The sequence below is a fragment of the Chiloscyllium punctatum genome, chromosome 15 (assembly GCF_047496795.1).
Source record: "Chiloscyllium punctatum isolate Juve2018m chromosome 15, sChiPun1.3, whole genome shotgun sequence".
Taxonomy (NCBI): domain Eukaryota; kingdom Metazoa; phylum Chordata; class Chondrichthyes; order Orectolobiformes; family Hemiscylliidae; genus Chiloscyllium; species Chiloscyllium punctatum.
Window position 1 is genome coordinate 82,709,770 of NC_092753.1, and position 16,339 is coordinate 82,726,108.

The 16,339-nt window shown below is 38.1% G+C and overlaps 1 protein-coding gene across 9 annotated transcripts in view; it reads left to right on the forward strand.

Annotated features, from left to right (window-relative positions):
- erg (ETS transcription factor ERG) overlaps nt 1–16,339 on the forward strand; it is a 261,529-nt gene that overhangs the window by 148,082 nt on the left and 97,108 nt on the right. The window contains exon 1 of one of the 9 annotated variants that reach the window (XM_072585670.1): nt 9,295–9,316. The exons of the other annotated variants lie outside the window; for them this stretch is intronic. The gene's annotated coding sequence lies outside the window, so the exon portion shown is untranslated. Of the gene's footprint in view, nt 1–9,294; nt 9,317–16,339 lie in introns of those variants that run through there. 9 annotated transcript variants of the gene reach the window in all.

The following is a 16,339-nucleotide window of genomic DNA, read 5'->3' on the forward strand; positions in this document are numbered from 1 at the left end:
TCTGTAAGTACTTGTTCAGAACTCTGAAATTCTTTCCTCCAAAAGGGTGTGGCTATTGGGAAATTAGGAACTTTCAACACTGAGAGCAAAAGATTTCAAGAGTTATGGAATGAAGTTGAGGTACTGAACAGCCAACACCTAATTATATATATCTTTAATCAACCTGTTTAGACTGACGACACCTGTTTCCATTTTCCAATGTCATAAGAAATATACATTTTTTTGGTTTACTTGTTTGTGGCCTTGATTGTTTGTGTAGGAGACTCCTCTTCATCTGGAAATGTTTTTCCTTGCTTTTCTGGGGATTCTCTCCCCTGAATCTCTGTCAGACATTTCCTCTTAGCTTAGTGCCAAGGGTTGTATTCTCTGGTCCAATAGCTAGGCAGATGCTTCCTGCTGGTATCCAGGTAGTTTCCGTCAAAACATAAGCCAGTGACCTGTTAATGAGGCCTGCTTGTTAGGCTGCACTTTCACCTGGGACTTAATCTAAAATATTGAGGCTGATTTTTAAGCTTGAGTTGAGTGTAAAGAGGAAGCATGTGGAGACGTAAGTGATAAAGAATGTGGAAACTGAGAAGCACATTGTTAACAACAGAGTAAAACTTGAGACACACACAGAAACGCAAATGCAGTGGATCTCAAGCTATAAAGACAATGGAAGAATAGAAGAAAGTATAGAAGGTAAAGTTGTTAGTTAAGGAAACATACAATGAGAAATATTAAGTTAAACATTTCGTAGGATACCTTGAATAAACTTGATTTGGAGATGCTGGTGTTAGACTGGGGTGTACAAAATTAAAAATCACGCAACATCAGGTTACAGTCCAACAGGTTTAACTGGAAGCACACGAGCTTTCGGAGCTACGCTCCTTCATCAGATGGTAGTGGAAGGCTCAATCCTAACATAAATTCTGTGAGTTAGGATTGAGCCCTCCACAACCACCTGATGAAGGAGCATCGCTCTGAAAGCTAGCGTACTTCCAATTAAACCTATTGGACTATAACCTGGCGTTGTGTGATTTGTAATCTTGAGTAAACTTGGGAGGGAGAAAAAGTGGCAAAAATATCTCTATTTTGGAAGTTTATTTAAATACCTTCATAAGGTAATATGCAGGGCCCTTGTGTTCATCTGTTCTGGATAGGAAACAGTATGCTGTGCAGGAATCTCCTGGTGATACTGCACTGTGACTGGAGATAACAAACTGGTGTTATCGCACTGATCCATAGAAGTAGCCATTGCATCAATGGAAATGCCATAGTTTTCCTTCATAAAGGATGACAATCGAATCCTGATCATATGAATCATCATACCACAGTGAATTAACAATACACTATATTTAGTAATGACTTATTTTGCCTTACTGAAGTCAATAAAACAAGTCTGTTATTCACTGACCAGTTTCCCTCACCCCCAATACCATGGTTGAGATTACACATTCCAAATGGGTTGCAATCGACTATTTTGTTCAACGTTTTTTTTCACAAAAAAATTGCATAAACTACTTTACTCAAAACCAAATACAGACTGTACTCCTAATCCAAAGACGTTTGCTAAAACTATTGGCTTTAAATTAATTGGGTGGACTACGGCCGATCAGATGTAGATTTTCACTTGAAATGGGAGAATAAACTGAGGATAATCAGATGGAAACTTGTTCATTTTGCAATAAAGTGAATAATAGCTTTCAAAATTGAATAACAGGCTATTCAGTTGAGAAATACTGTAAAATGAAACAAACAACAAAGAAGCAAGGGAGTAAAAGAGGAAGGAGTGTGAGATGACCCGATGCAAAGATAGAATGCAAACAATAATTTTATATAATTATTTTTAAACTTTTAACGTGTGGAAGATATAAACAACCAATTTCAGTATTAAAATCACTCCTTACATCTCAATGCCATTATATTTATAACATTACATGTTTCTCAGTTCTTACGTTATGAGTTAAACTGTTAAATGAAAAGTTAAAAATGTGCCCCAGGGAATATAAATAATGTGGGAGCTTAAGAGTTACAACTAGAGAAGTATAGTGCAAATAATTGGCTTTTACTCAAAGGATGAGTGTTAGCTGGGATTGTAAACAACAGGGAATGTCATGGCAATTATTATTTGTCAAATATGTAAAACACTTGATAAATATTTACATTTGCAGCAAATTTTCCTGATCTGCTGCAACGTGAAGAAAGCAATTTTTGAAAGAGGTTTCTTTAGAAGCTCCCTGTGAGAGCAACAGCCCACTTTACAACATCTACTCCATTTTTGGGAACAGGAAGCACTAACAACAAATCAAAATACAATGTATTTCCAGTCTGTTGGAGTCATACTGCTCTTAATAGAAAGAGATCATGTCACTTTGGTTAGAGGGTAAATGTGGGTGACCCACAGAGGAAACCCAAATGTTCTCCACAACCCGAATTGTAATAGACCTTCTCTGATCCTCATTCTTACCCAGGGGACTCAGTCTAGGAAACTACGATACAGTTCTCAATTTTCCTCACTAGTAATTTTATCATAAATATGTTAATTTCTCTGATACAATGTAATGAAAATTAAATTAGGAATTATTTATTGTTGTTTAATTTGACAATATATTTTGTGGGTATAAGTTGGTTTACTTACTTACTTTAAGATGTGTGCAGTGGTGGTGGATAAACCATGGCCTCCTAATTTAACTGATACAAGCTGAGTTAAAAGTAGACTTCTAGCTACCTCTCCTGTGGCCCATGCAATAGCCCATTACAGAAAGGCTGATAATGTAGGAAGGAAGGTTTCAGGCTTGTGATGACAGAGGTGTTGGATACTGATTTAGTACCTAACCTGCAGTTTGGACCTTGCAGTCTGTCTTTTGATGCTCTCCGAAAGACTTCCAACTGAATATCTATTCAGCTGAAAGGAGGGCCAACCCCACTGATCATTTTTGGATTGAAATGCATTTGTGTACAAATGTTCTTCCTGTCCTCACATAGTCATATGACCTCTACAATGAGACACACACAGTCAAGGCAGACATTTTAAGTTCACTTCATTACAAACCTCATGTTAAACACTGTACTACATTTTACACATGAAACATTGAGTCACAAGTCCAACTGAGATAATGTCATTAACCCAACTCATGGAAACTGTGAATTTGTGCTGTTTAATGATCTAATTAAAGGCGTGATATATTAAAATAAGGTGTAAGAATCACTGCAGTTAGAAGACATCACCTGATAGAGGTGAGACATATACTCAGGGGAACAATTAACATGTGCAGAAGTTCTGAGGTTGCAAATTGGCAGTTAGAACAGATTTATGGCAGAACAGACCAGGTCTTGCATTATGCTGAGAGATCCTCCAGGCACTCAGGGCAAAACAGTCACAGATGAAGAACAGGATAGAAAGGAGGACATCGTACTAAAGAGAAAAAGGCATATCCAGTTTTCTTACTGTAAGAAGCTTCTGGCTTCTAGCAGAAGTTTCTGGCTAAAACAAAGCACAAGAAGCAGGTACAGATGACCACAGGTATCAGCTGAAGATTCTGATGGATCACTCTCTCTCGTATAACAGATTGGTTCAGTCAAGTCGATAGGTGAGACATTATTGGTAACAGTTGGAATGAAGACTGTAGAAGGAGAACTTCAGGTGAACATAGTGTCAGATAGACACTGGTGCACCTTATAACACAGACCAATGTGAAACATAACAATCCAAAAATGAAGCTAAAAAATAAAGTTAATGCTTATATATTGACATCACATTAGTATTGAAAGGATGGATTACTCTGTGAGAGAAATGCAATAACATGAATGAGGATCAAGGGTTCCAGATCATGGACAGCAAGCATCTCAACTGGGGCAAGTATAAAACTTGGACTAATGACCCTCAGAGTGTCAAAGGAGATTTGCAATGTGTCATAGAACAACAAAGCATTGACATGAAACAGATTTTACAAAGATGTGTTCATGGCATTAAGATGTCTTCCAAGAGAATATAATCTCAAAGTAGGTAAGAATGTAAAACCAATTTAGCTTCTTCTGAGGAGAGCTGTGCTCAAGACTAACCTGAAAGACAGGAAAGATTGGAAAAGAAAGGGGTAATTAACCACCACAGATGAGCAGCATGGTAGCGATTAAACAACCTGGAAAACTGAGAGTATGCATCAACCAAAAGAAGCTAAGTTCAACCTTGGAGAGATCTCACTACCCAGTGCCAACCATTGAAGGAATTTCCCACAGTTTGCAAAAGGCGATTATGTTCATTAGCCTGTGAAGGATGGATACTGACAAGTGAAGCTGGATGAAAGCAATAGATTTCGAGCTAAAGTCTGGAAACCTGTTGGGAGATACAGATGGTTATGTATGGTATTTGACATTTCCACTGCTCTAGAAGAAAATCAACACAGACTTCGTAAAAAGGTTAGTGATCTTCCTGCTGTAATATCTTCCAAACTCCACATAAAGCAACAGTTCATCATGCTCTGGAAGTCATCAACTCAGAGTTGAATATTGGACGACCAGGAGACAGTGAGGTCTGCAGATGCTGGAGATCAGAATTGAATGTGTATTGCTAGAAAAGCACAGCAGATCAGGCAGCATCCAAGAAGCAGGAAAATCAACATTTCGGGCCAGAACCCTTCCTGATGAAGGGCTCCAGCCTGAAATGTTGATTTTCCTGTTCTTCGGATGCTGCCTGACCTGCTGTGCTTTTCCAGCAACACACTCCTAACATTGAATGACCAGACGGAGTACAAATGCTTAATACTTGTAAAGAAAGTCTACCAAATGACAAATTTGGAAGTATAGAACAGTTGGCACCTTGATCATACCAGTGCAAGTGAATGACCAAATATACCATCACCACTGCAAGTAAACAAGCCTAACTTGAAAATGTCTCCTCAACTTCAGGACGCCACACTGCTCGTCAGGAACAGGTGAACATGCCATGTGCCCAGGTCTCACATCAAACATTAGAACCAGAGGTCCACAGCTACCTATTAACAAAATGAAATAACAATGGGTACCATGGCAATAACAAATGATATCGAAACAGCAATTCCTGTGGAAACAACATCAACTGGATGAACAGCCAATCACAACAACATGCATGGGTACCATTAGAAGACCAGCACCATTTAATGACTATATGCGCAATGGAAGTGTATAGCTGATGAGAGCAACAATCTATTAATGCATGAGAACAATTGTGTATTTGGTAACTTAGGTATCTTAAAATATACACATGGTGGATGCAAACGTTTTCTTCTTTTGTATAAAGTGTAGTCATATGCAAATGTATCTCTTAGTCTGCTGTAGTCATGTTATTTCTGCTTTCATGCAGACATTTCGACGTCAGATCCGAAATTGAACACAATGCAGAGTGCTGCACCTTAAACACACCCCCATCCCCTCACTCACACTATTTGAATACTTCATACAATAAAGCATATCCTGTTAAGACAACGTTTAACTAAAATAGTGGTATAGTGGTTAGTGTTTCATTAATTGTGCCGACAGATTAATGAGAAACAGTGATTGTGGAGCTTTAAAGTCAGCATTGACAAGAGAGAAAAAAAACATCTTTTGTATAATTATCAATGAGGCTTTGTCACATTTACTACAATCCTACATTCCAAAGCAGATTTGACTTTGGAGTAAAGTATTAAGATTGTGCTGAAAGCAGAAACCAGGAATAAATGTAGACATATCAAGAGCATAAAAGGACAAACTCATCCCAAGAGAGCAACAGAACCTATCTACCTTTTCTGTACAGAGTTGAGAGTTTACAAAAGGATCATCGCAACATTGTTGCATTCTGGAGCTACCATCCACCAATGATTGATTTGGATGAATCAAATGATGAACGCTTGATAACAAATGTCTTCAGACTGTGATCAGATCCAGAGTCAATAGTGCCAGCCAAAGACCTAACAATCTTTGAACTCTAAAGAAAACAAATTCTGGAAGAATTGTGAAACCTCCAATTTATCTGAATTTTAAAATTCAGAGTCTTCAGAGTCATAGAAAATGTAATTATATTCATGAATATACAAACATTAACTATGGGGGAAACATTTGGGGGAAATATTGTATGAACTAAAGATGCAGAAAGTATTTACGTTAAAAATTACATTGAGTTCCAACAATCTGAGGTTGTTGTGCAGAACTAGATGGAGAAAAGGTAGAAGTGCTTCAGATCTTATCCTTGGTGTGTATCGTTGGTCTCCTCATCAACATAGTAACAACATTTAGATTCCTAATTTTACTTGTGTCTGATTGCATTCCTGCAATAAACTGCAGCTTGTTAACACAAAAGTCTCTTGTTAAGGTTCAGTAATGGTTGATCCTCTACAACTGTAAACCAAATAGGCTGTTAGACCTAGTCAAAGGAAAGAGGATTCACAGCAGCATCTTTCCACCCACAGTAGTTCAGGAGTGATGTAAATAAGTTGGGGGATTTTAAATTCCCAGTTTCCATGCATGTTGCAGGAATGGCAGCCCTTGTGGTTACTTGTACATTTGTTCCATGTTGTGGAGTCACTTTGGCAAGAACCTGCATTAAAACTGGCAGGCAGATTTAAGTCGGCCTGGGACTTAAAATATCTTTGGGCACCTTTTCTCTGGGCAGTACATGGTTGTCAACGTGGCATCAAACTGTACCTTCTAGAAAACTGGCCCATGGTTAAAAGCAGTTTGAAACAAAATACTGTCCCAAAGTGCTTCACAGTCAACAGTCATTTTCAGGTATAATTACTGTTGTAGTGAGGGAAAACTCAGCAGCCAAAAATAACAAGGCCCCACAAATTACAGAAGAAATCACTTAGGACCAGTTTTGCTGGGCTTTGAGGGATAAATATCGATCAGGACAATAGCTAAAGATTGTTAAAGGCCAAGGTAAATAAAGAAAATAGAGAAAGATCATTGGTTTAGAGATAGAGAGAAACGTTGGAGTATAGATCTGAAAGAAAAGTTAATGAGAAACATTTTCCTTGTATTCTTTTCAGAAACCTGAGTCCCTGGAATAAATACATATATCATTAAGAGTTTTAAAATTTAAATCTTTATAGCACACACTTCAAAAAAAAAACTGGTCACACTGAACTCCAAACAAACAAGACCTTGTGTCAGCATCATTTATATTACAATTGTGCTCCAAACTTCCTGTTGAGGGAGGTTAAAATTTCTGACCTTAACCATCGAGTTGTCCAGTCCCCTGACAGTGATAGTTTTCTTTTCTACTGTTTGCTGCTTATTGTTCTGTGGAAGTCATTTGTTTTGAGTTTCTCACTTGCTTTTCCTGCTGTTTTCTTGAGGGTTTGGATGAGGTGGAAAGGATGTGAGAGTAGGAAATGGGTTTGCGTGGTAACTGTATAAAAAAAGAGAACACAAGAATATTCAAGGTCAAACAAGTAAAAGGACTAGGAGAGCTGGTTTTCAGAATTATAAAATACATAAAAATGCATTTGATCAGTAATGAACCTCAATTTTTCTTGTAAGACTTCAAAAGAATATACTATCAATTAGCACAAAGAATGTCTTTGAGGATTACAATTCATCAATAATGTAAACAAAGCATGAATTTGATCTGGGGACACTTGTACGTTCCCTGTCAATATGCACTGTTTAGGAGAAGTAAAGTGTCCTGGATTGTTAAAAGTTAATAGGATTGTTAACAGTAGACATGAAAATGCATAAAAATGGTTAAACACAGCAAAATTGTCAAGTTCATTTGAACTGTCAAGGAAGCTGCAAACTTGTTAAGGGACTCATCAAGGACATTATCGCAGCTCATTGGAACTCTCAAGCGGTTAAGGAATTTTAAATCTCCTGGAGTTTAAATAAAAAAAACTCCAAACATTAAACTCCATGCTTTTCAGTGAATAAAAAATAAGATTAAGGTTGGGGTGATATCCAATATTTACTTGAAGACCTTCTCAGCCTCTTACCTATACTTGTACCTTCTAAGGGATCCAGGCTGTGGCTGGTCACCTACTGTGGTGTCCAATTCATTCAGGCTTCTAGGAGTAATATGATCAGCAGTACTTCTAGCTTCAGTTTCTGCCTTCCTGTAGATCCTCTATTCTCCATTTTCCAGCCAGGAGTAGATCTCCCTGCACTGAATACATCGACTCTCCTGTTCCTCGGCTGCTGCCTGACTGGCTGTGCTTTTTCAACACTACTCCTTTTGACTCCGATCTCCAGCACCCGCAGTCCTCACTTTCTCCTCCCTGAAGCTGTTTCCCTGCTTTGGAAATCCCTCTGACAGTTGTGGCAGACATCAATATCAGCAGCCATTCCAGGCCAGGAGCATTGCTGTCTGCTCAGGGCTGTGGTCTTTTCCATCCCTTGATACCCTGTTTGACATGGACTGTTTCCATCAGTTGACCCTTGAGACTGTCAGAAAGGATATATTGCTTCAGCTTTCTCTCCTGGTGATGAATCAGCCAATAAAGGACTCCATTCCCCTTTTCTGATATTTTTCCAGACCTCAGTAGTTTTCTTGCCAGTTTGACCTCCCTCCTTCCCTCCTCAGCTGGCATCAGTTGTTTGATTCTGTGCCTTCCAGTAATGGGGCAGTCCACTGATGTCCACTCCAACCAGATGAAGTTATCTGAAGTCCTCTTTCAAGATAGATGACAAAGGTGAATGAGAACAGTGATCTACCTGTTTGAACCTGGTTTGGGTCTCACTCAGAAGTGCACTAGTGACTCTCTGCTGCATCTTAGTCTGAATGTTGTGGGGAATTGGGGTGGGAATGTTACTTTTGAGTAGGGGTATGGACATGAACTCTGGTTTAACATTATGCTGCTTTTGAAAATTGGATAGTGGTTTACAACAATAAACAATAGTTTTTGTCTGTTTACGACCACAGAAATGGGAAAAGACTATTCCACCAGACAGTTCATTGGACGTCTCAATTTCTCCATAATGAGAAGTCTACTATTAGGCATCAATGGGTCAAAGAGAGTTGAAGACAAGTCCAAAGAGAAATATCAATCTCAATATTGCTCAAGGTCTGTAGAATCAACAATATGCAATACCAGCCAGGCTGGAACGTGTGGAAGATAAAGGAAATCAAGAGGTTGTGGGTTTTAAACTCTGTAGTTTGTGGTCAGGGTTGAGGGAAATAAGATTTTGCACAATTTTCAGCTGCTGGAATAACTTATAAGAGGATATGATGAAACCAGGGTCAGGGTCAAGATAAATATACTTACAATCAATGAAGCCCAAGATCCAGAAACTGCTCCTTCTTCAGCATGTGGGGATGGTGAATGTGGTGTGAAAGGTGTTGTGGGAGTGCTGGCAGGTTGGAGTAGTGCAACAAGAAGACCCAAAGGTCAGTGTGAAGCTAAATCCATCTGCTCTGTTTTCAGTTCAGTATCAGAAAACCTTTATAACTGTCACCTACAGAGACTGTTTTAAGTACCACTAGTTAAGGATGCATATTGTTCCAATAGCATCAGGCCCAAAATGAATATCCTGTATGTGATTTGGGGCCTCTCACACGTGGCCCAGTTAAGGTCTGCTCAGTTTGTGTTGCAAGCCAATGCAATGCAATCCCTAACCATTGTACAATCTTAAATGATATGACATTTTTTCAAATTTATTTACGTCAGGTCCAGAATCAAAAAATATGAATTAAAAATTCCCAAACAATCTCAAAGATTAGTTTGTATTCAGTTGCTGAATGATTAAACATTTGCTTACTGCAAAAAGTAAATTTTATGGTTCAGAAGATTCTGAGAATGTCAAATGATTTATTTTTGTAATAAATATTTTAATAAATATTAATAAATATGTTAAGTTTTATGATACCTCAACATTAAAGATATTATTGGGAACTCTGTTAACTTAATATCTATTTGAGTCACCGATGACCTTCACAGAATAAAAATAATTCCTTCTCTAGGATATTCAAAAGACACTGACATTATGGGAACCTAGACACCAACCTCCCCCAAATCACTTGTCAAATCACTTGCCTTTCAAAAGATGGGTAAATAATAATGAATAATTAACTGTTCGTCTAGCCTTCAATTTCTTTGACATAGAGTCATAAAAATATACAGTATGGAAACAGACCCTTCGGTCCAACTCGTGCATGCTGACCAGATATCCTAACCTAAACTAGTCCCATTTGCCAGCACTCGGCCCATATCCCTCTAAACTCTTCCTGTTCATATACCCATCCAGATGCCTTTTAAATGTTGTAATTGTGCCATATAGCGTTAAACGCTAACACACCATCTTTGGCAACAAAATGTTAGTATTGAACATTATTGTGTAAAGAATTTAATGCAAAATAATTAACTTTATCTTCACTCTGCATGGAATGGTATTAAAAAACTTGATCTGGTCACAAATCATGTCAGAAGATCAAATTGTTTAAGTACCCAACAAGCTCTTATCCTCTGGTAAACCCATGAACAAATGTTTTCAAATTAGTTTCATAGTCTCGATGGAGAGTGTATTTGCACAAGCTGTAGGTGATAGAGAATGTTATAAAATATTGTTCTGATTCTCAGGAATTCTCTGGTTGGGCCATGATTTATTGCCTATATCTAGCTGCCTATGAGGAAGTGGTAGTGAGCTGCCTTCTCAACTCGCTGCAGTCCATTTATTATAGTACACCCACAATAAGGAGGGACTTTCAGGAATTTGACGCAATGACATGGAAGAAATGTTCGAGATGGGGAGTATCTGGAGAGGAACATTCAGGCGCTAGTGTTGTTTCTGTTGCTGTTCTCCTTCTAAATGGTAGTGACTGTGGATTTGCTGCATAAGGAGAATTGTTGAATTTCTGCAGTGCACTTTGTAGATATTAAGAAACTATTGGTACTGAGCATCAGTGGTGGAGGATATGTGTGAGATGGGGTGTCAATCAACCAAGCTACTTTGTTCTGGATGGTGCCAAGCTTCTTAAGTACTGTTGGAGTTGCAATCATTTCACCAAGTGGGGAGTATTCCATCACAATCCTGATTTATGCCTTGTAGATTGGGATCTGGGAAGTTAGGGAGTGAGCTACCTGCATGATACTGAGCTTCTGACTTGCTTTTGTAGTCTTTGTACTTATGTAACAAATCCAGTTTAATTTTTAGTTAATGGTAACCTTGAGAATTTTGATAGTGGGTATTTCGGTGATAGTAAAGTCATTGAAAGTCAAGGGGTGATGGTTGGATTCTCTTGTGCTTGAGATGGTCATTGTCTGGCACTTATATGACGCAAATGTTACTTGAATTGCATTTAATTGAATTGAATTTGTTGTCACATGTACTGAGGTACAGTGAAAAGTTTTGTCTTGTGAGCAATACAGGCAGATCACAGAGTTAATTAGCATAGATAAGTAAATAATAGGTAACAGCAGCAAAGACAAAAACACAGGCACAGACGAATGTTAAGAGTTTGTGAGTCCATTCAGTATTCTAACAGTAGGGTAGAAACTGTTTCGAAACTGGCTGGTGCGTTTGTTCAGGCTTCTGTGTCAGCTCAAGTCTGGATATAATCCAGCTGTTGCTGCATTTGGATGTGGACTGCTTCAGTACCTGAGGAGTCACAAATGATGCTGAACATTGTGCAATCATCAGTGAACATCCCAATGTCTGACCTTAAGATATTGAGAAGGTCATTGATGAAGCATCTAAAGACATTTCAGCCTAGGACACTACCCTGAGGAACTCCTGCAGAGATGTCCTGGAGCTTAAGTGACTAACCTCCTACATCTACAACCATGCATTTCTCATGTGTATCTTTTAAAAAATGTGCCATATTTATTTTGACGTGAAGAGTAGATAATAAAGTTGTTTTGCAGGGTGTACAGTGTTAATGTTACTTTGACCTTATTCCTAGCTCCCTTACAGCTCAGTATTGATGAAAGTTATGACCATTTTAAGCAACTTCCACCAGTTAGTCCTTGTTTATAAACTTGTAATTTGTAGTTTTGCTGAATACTTCAGACCAGTGGTTAATCAAGGCAAATTTCAGATTCTGAGTGTGATGAACCTTTTGAACACTCAAACTGGGATGAAACAGCATTCATTGCTACTTATTATTAGGTCTGTGTGACAGGCTGAGCAGAGTGTATCTTTATTTTCTCATGATCTTCTAGCAACATAGTGGAAAAGGAAAAAGGAAGGAAACAAATCGAGAAAAGTCAGTGAATAAAGAATTGAACTATTTTGACATTTACAGCTAGCTCACGACATGCAAAAGTCAGTTTTTCCCATGGGCAGAGTATGTCATTCTTTTGTATATCAGCGAACAGAGTTTAGCTCCACGGACACTTTCTTTTCACTGACATCTTGGTAACTATTCTGTTTGTGTCAGATGACCTCCTTCTCTGTTACCCTCAGGATATTGAGGAGAGTGAACACCAACATCAGGCCAGTCAAACAGTTCTGAAGAAATTAGGTTTGTGTCACTGTGCTCATGTGCAACAGTGCAGACAGATGACTGAACTTGCATTTTATAGATGACAGAAAGCTAATGGAATACGGGCCTTTATATTGAGAGGTCTGGAGTATAATGATGCAGACGTTATCCTGCAGTTTTACAAAACTCTAGTTAGACTCCACTTGGAGTCCATGCAGGTCCGGGCAGCACACCTTAGGAAAGATATTTTAGCCTTGGAGGGAGTGCAATGTAAGTTTACAAGGGGTTAAGTTTATGTGGAGAGATTATACAACTTTTACAACTTATACAAGTTTTCTTTAAAATTTAGATGATTCAGGAGTGATAGGATGAAAGTCTTCAAGATACTAGAGGAAAAGATAGGATAGATAAAGATAAACTATTTCCACAGGTTGGGATTCTAGGACTGGGTAGAATTAGGGAAAGATTATTCAGGATAGATGTTTGGAAACACATCTAAACACAAAGGGTGCTAGAGATTTGGAACTCTCTTCCACAAACAACAGTTGATTGCTAGATCAGTTATTAATTTTAAATCTGAGATGGATAAATGTTTGTTCAGCAAAGGTATTAAAGAGTGTGGGCCAAAGGCAGATCAGCCATTATCTCATTGAATGGCAGAACTGAAATTCCTCCCTAATGGCATTGTGGATCAACCCATAGCAGGTAGTCTGCAGTAGTTCAAGAAGGCAGCTCACCACCACCTTCACAAGGGCAACTAGGGATGGGCAATAAATGCACTCTCGCCAGCAACGCCCACATCCCAGAAATGAATAAAAAAATGGAACAGGCTCATAAGGCCGGATGGCCTACTCCTGTTTCTTTGTAACTAAACCAGAAATATTCTTTTCCAGTACTGAGTTCATGGAATCATGCATGTAAATTTGGTGACATGTTTGTCTACAAAGTGACATCATTCAAAGGTAATCCTGAAAATGTGGTAATGTACTGTTTAAAAGCAGCTTTCGGTGCTTTAGGAACTTAGCAACCGCAACAGGCTATTCAGCCCCTTGAGTATGTTGTTGTACACAGGAAGTTAAATGCCTTTTGCCAAATTCCAGTCAGAATTTCATTTCAAACAACCACAAACAATAAAACTCTCTGACCTTCTGGCTGCTCTTATTTATATACTTTTGAATACCTTTTTGCAAACCCACAAACTGAGTCATGTGAAAATTAAACAACTCATGAGGGCTGAGTAACTCTAAAGAAAACGTGGGGATCAAATCAAAATCTAATGAATGGGTGAAATAATACACTGCAACCCTGCAGAGCCTCTCAGGAAAAACTTATACATTTGAATATAATTAATTAATTAGTTCACAACAATCATTTGCATTGTTTACCTTTAACTCTCAGGTATTTAGCATTCTAATAACCTATTAAATACTATTGGATTTGTCTCTTAATAAACAAAAAGAAATGTATATGAAAATATATACAATGATAGGACATTGTATGTCTCCTTATTATAGGTTCTTTAACACCAGTTATTTGCAAAGTTTTGACCATGTGCTTTGGGTCCTTTGATACTGATGTATATTTATTACATGTGAAGAAAATGGAGTGCCACAAAAGTTATTATATTTAACTTGCCTTGAATTAACATGGTGTAACAGGAAGAATAATGTAGCCTGTCTATCAGAAAATTTATTTTGGAAAAGATGTGTTCAGATGGTTAATGTGATAAAGCTCTTGACTGATTGTTCATACTGTCTGGAACTTCCTCTTGCAATATTTCTGTCCCTCTGGCCTTCTGTCGACTTCAGAAAAGCTGTGTTTGAACAAAATTGTTTGTTGGACAGTTTAATCACTCCCTTACCAGCTGAACGTCATTGTTCTCATGGCTGTTTATGAAGTGTATTCTTTTCTTTGTGTTAGATGTGATATGGAAAGATAAGCTGCAGTTAACATTTCTTAATCTGTCTCTCCCCCGGATTTGGATAACAGATAAGGATAAAGATTGGAACTTCTAACTTATTGCCCCTTCTCTGGGCCAGAAAATCTAGGACCAACCCTCACTGGCATAACAGGTCTGAAGAAATTGATCAGCAGTAGCTGCAGTGTGTTGTGATACCGTGATAGTGTCCCTACCCCTAACGTAGATGATCCTGGTTTAGGTCCCATCTGCCCTGGAGGTATACCTGAACCATTTAATTGAAAATGTTTACAAGGATAAACATCCATAATAATCTAATGGCCATGCTCATTATTTTAAAAAGTAAGTTGCGAAACCAGATAAGAATTCAGCCTTAGTCGATAAGAATAGTTGAAGGCAAACTAGTGAGTCTAGTGCCACAAAACTGGGATTTCTGAAAGGAAGTGTTTGTTTTTGTTCATTCACAGGATGAGGGCGTTACTGGCTAGGCCAGTATTTATTGCCTAAGCCTAATTGCCCAGAGGGCAGATAACAGTCTACCACATTGGTGTGGATTTGGATTCATTAAAGACCAGGCAATAATGGCAGTTTCCTTCACTAAAGAACATTAGTACAACAGATGGGTTTATTATGGCAGTGGCTTCATACTCATTATTAGGCTCTTAATTCCAAATTTCTATTGAATAGAATTTTCATCATTGCCAGATTCAAAACCAGGTCCCCAAACTGTACTTGGATTTTTGGATTAATAGTGTAGTAATAATGCCGCTACGCTATCACCTCACTATAGAAATAAGCATTGAGAGAGCTAAGGTTTTTATTGTTCTAAGGCTGTGTGGAACACAAGAGGACTATATATGTTGAGCTTTGATTTCCACACACTCCACATTCTCTCGTAACTGTTTACAATAAATATTTCAAGACTATTGTCTTTGGAAATAATGTTGCACAATGCATACCTTTGCCTCAGAAAGGAAAACACTTTGAAGAGCCTTCATTCCTCTACTTTTATATTTTATGTTTTGGTTTATTTTTCTATGTTGCTGCCAAAAAATGGCAACATGATACCAACAACATTTTTCACTGTACTTTGTAACAAGATACATGTAACAATAAATAAAACAATTCATTACCATGTTGGTATTAGGGACTCTGCCACCTGAACTGGGGAATTGTTCAAAGCAAGCATATAGTGTTTACCAATTTCCATCATTGTCAATTACCGCTTTCAGCATGTTCAATTGGAGAAAGAAACCATAGTTCCTTGAGCAGTCTAAGGTATGCTTCCAAGTAAATAACATATCACCAACCCAATTTAAGTGTATCTAACCCGGCCATATTTACAAATACCTTTCGTATGCTTTTCAGCTGTTGTTCCATTGTGCTTCAGGGCTCACGATTCCCTATGGCAGCCTCTAATGGAGGCGGTCACTATGACAGTAGATGCTAGCAAAACAGTGATATAGAATAATCACAGGATGCTTTCTCTGTGCAAAATACTCATGTCACTGTGCAAGGATTCTCCTGGAGGGTATTTATTTTCCACTTTATGTTTCAGTGAGCATCAACATGTTGTTTTCATGTAAGTATCCAACAGCATATAGTGGACAGATCACACTAGCACCAACTAAAAGTGATGATAACTATATTCATCATGAATGATATGTTGATACTTTTGAAGTAATTTCTAAAGTATCATTCATAAATATAATTTATCAATTTATAAGTTATAGGGAGAGGCTGAATAGACTGGGGCTATTTTCCTGAAGCCTTGGAGCCTGCGGGATGACTTTATAGAAGCTCATAAAATCATGAGGGGCATGGATAGGGTAAATAGACAAGGTCTTTTCTCCAGGATGAGGGAGTCCAGAACTAGAGGACATAGGTTTAAGGTGAGAGGGGAAAGATTTAAAAGGGACCTGAGGGATAATGTTTTCATACAAAGGATGGGATGTGCACGGAATGAGCTGACACAGGAATAGTGGACACTGGTACAATTACAATATTTAAAAATGTATCTAGATAGGTATATGAATTGGAAGGGTTTAGAGGGATAATGGGCAAATGATGGC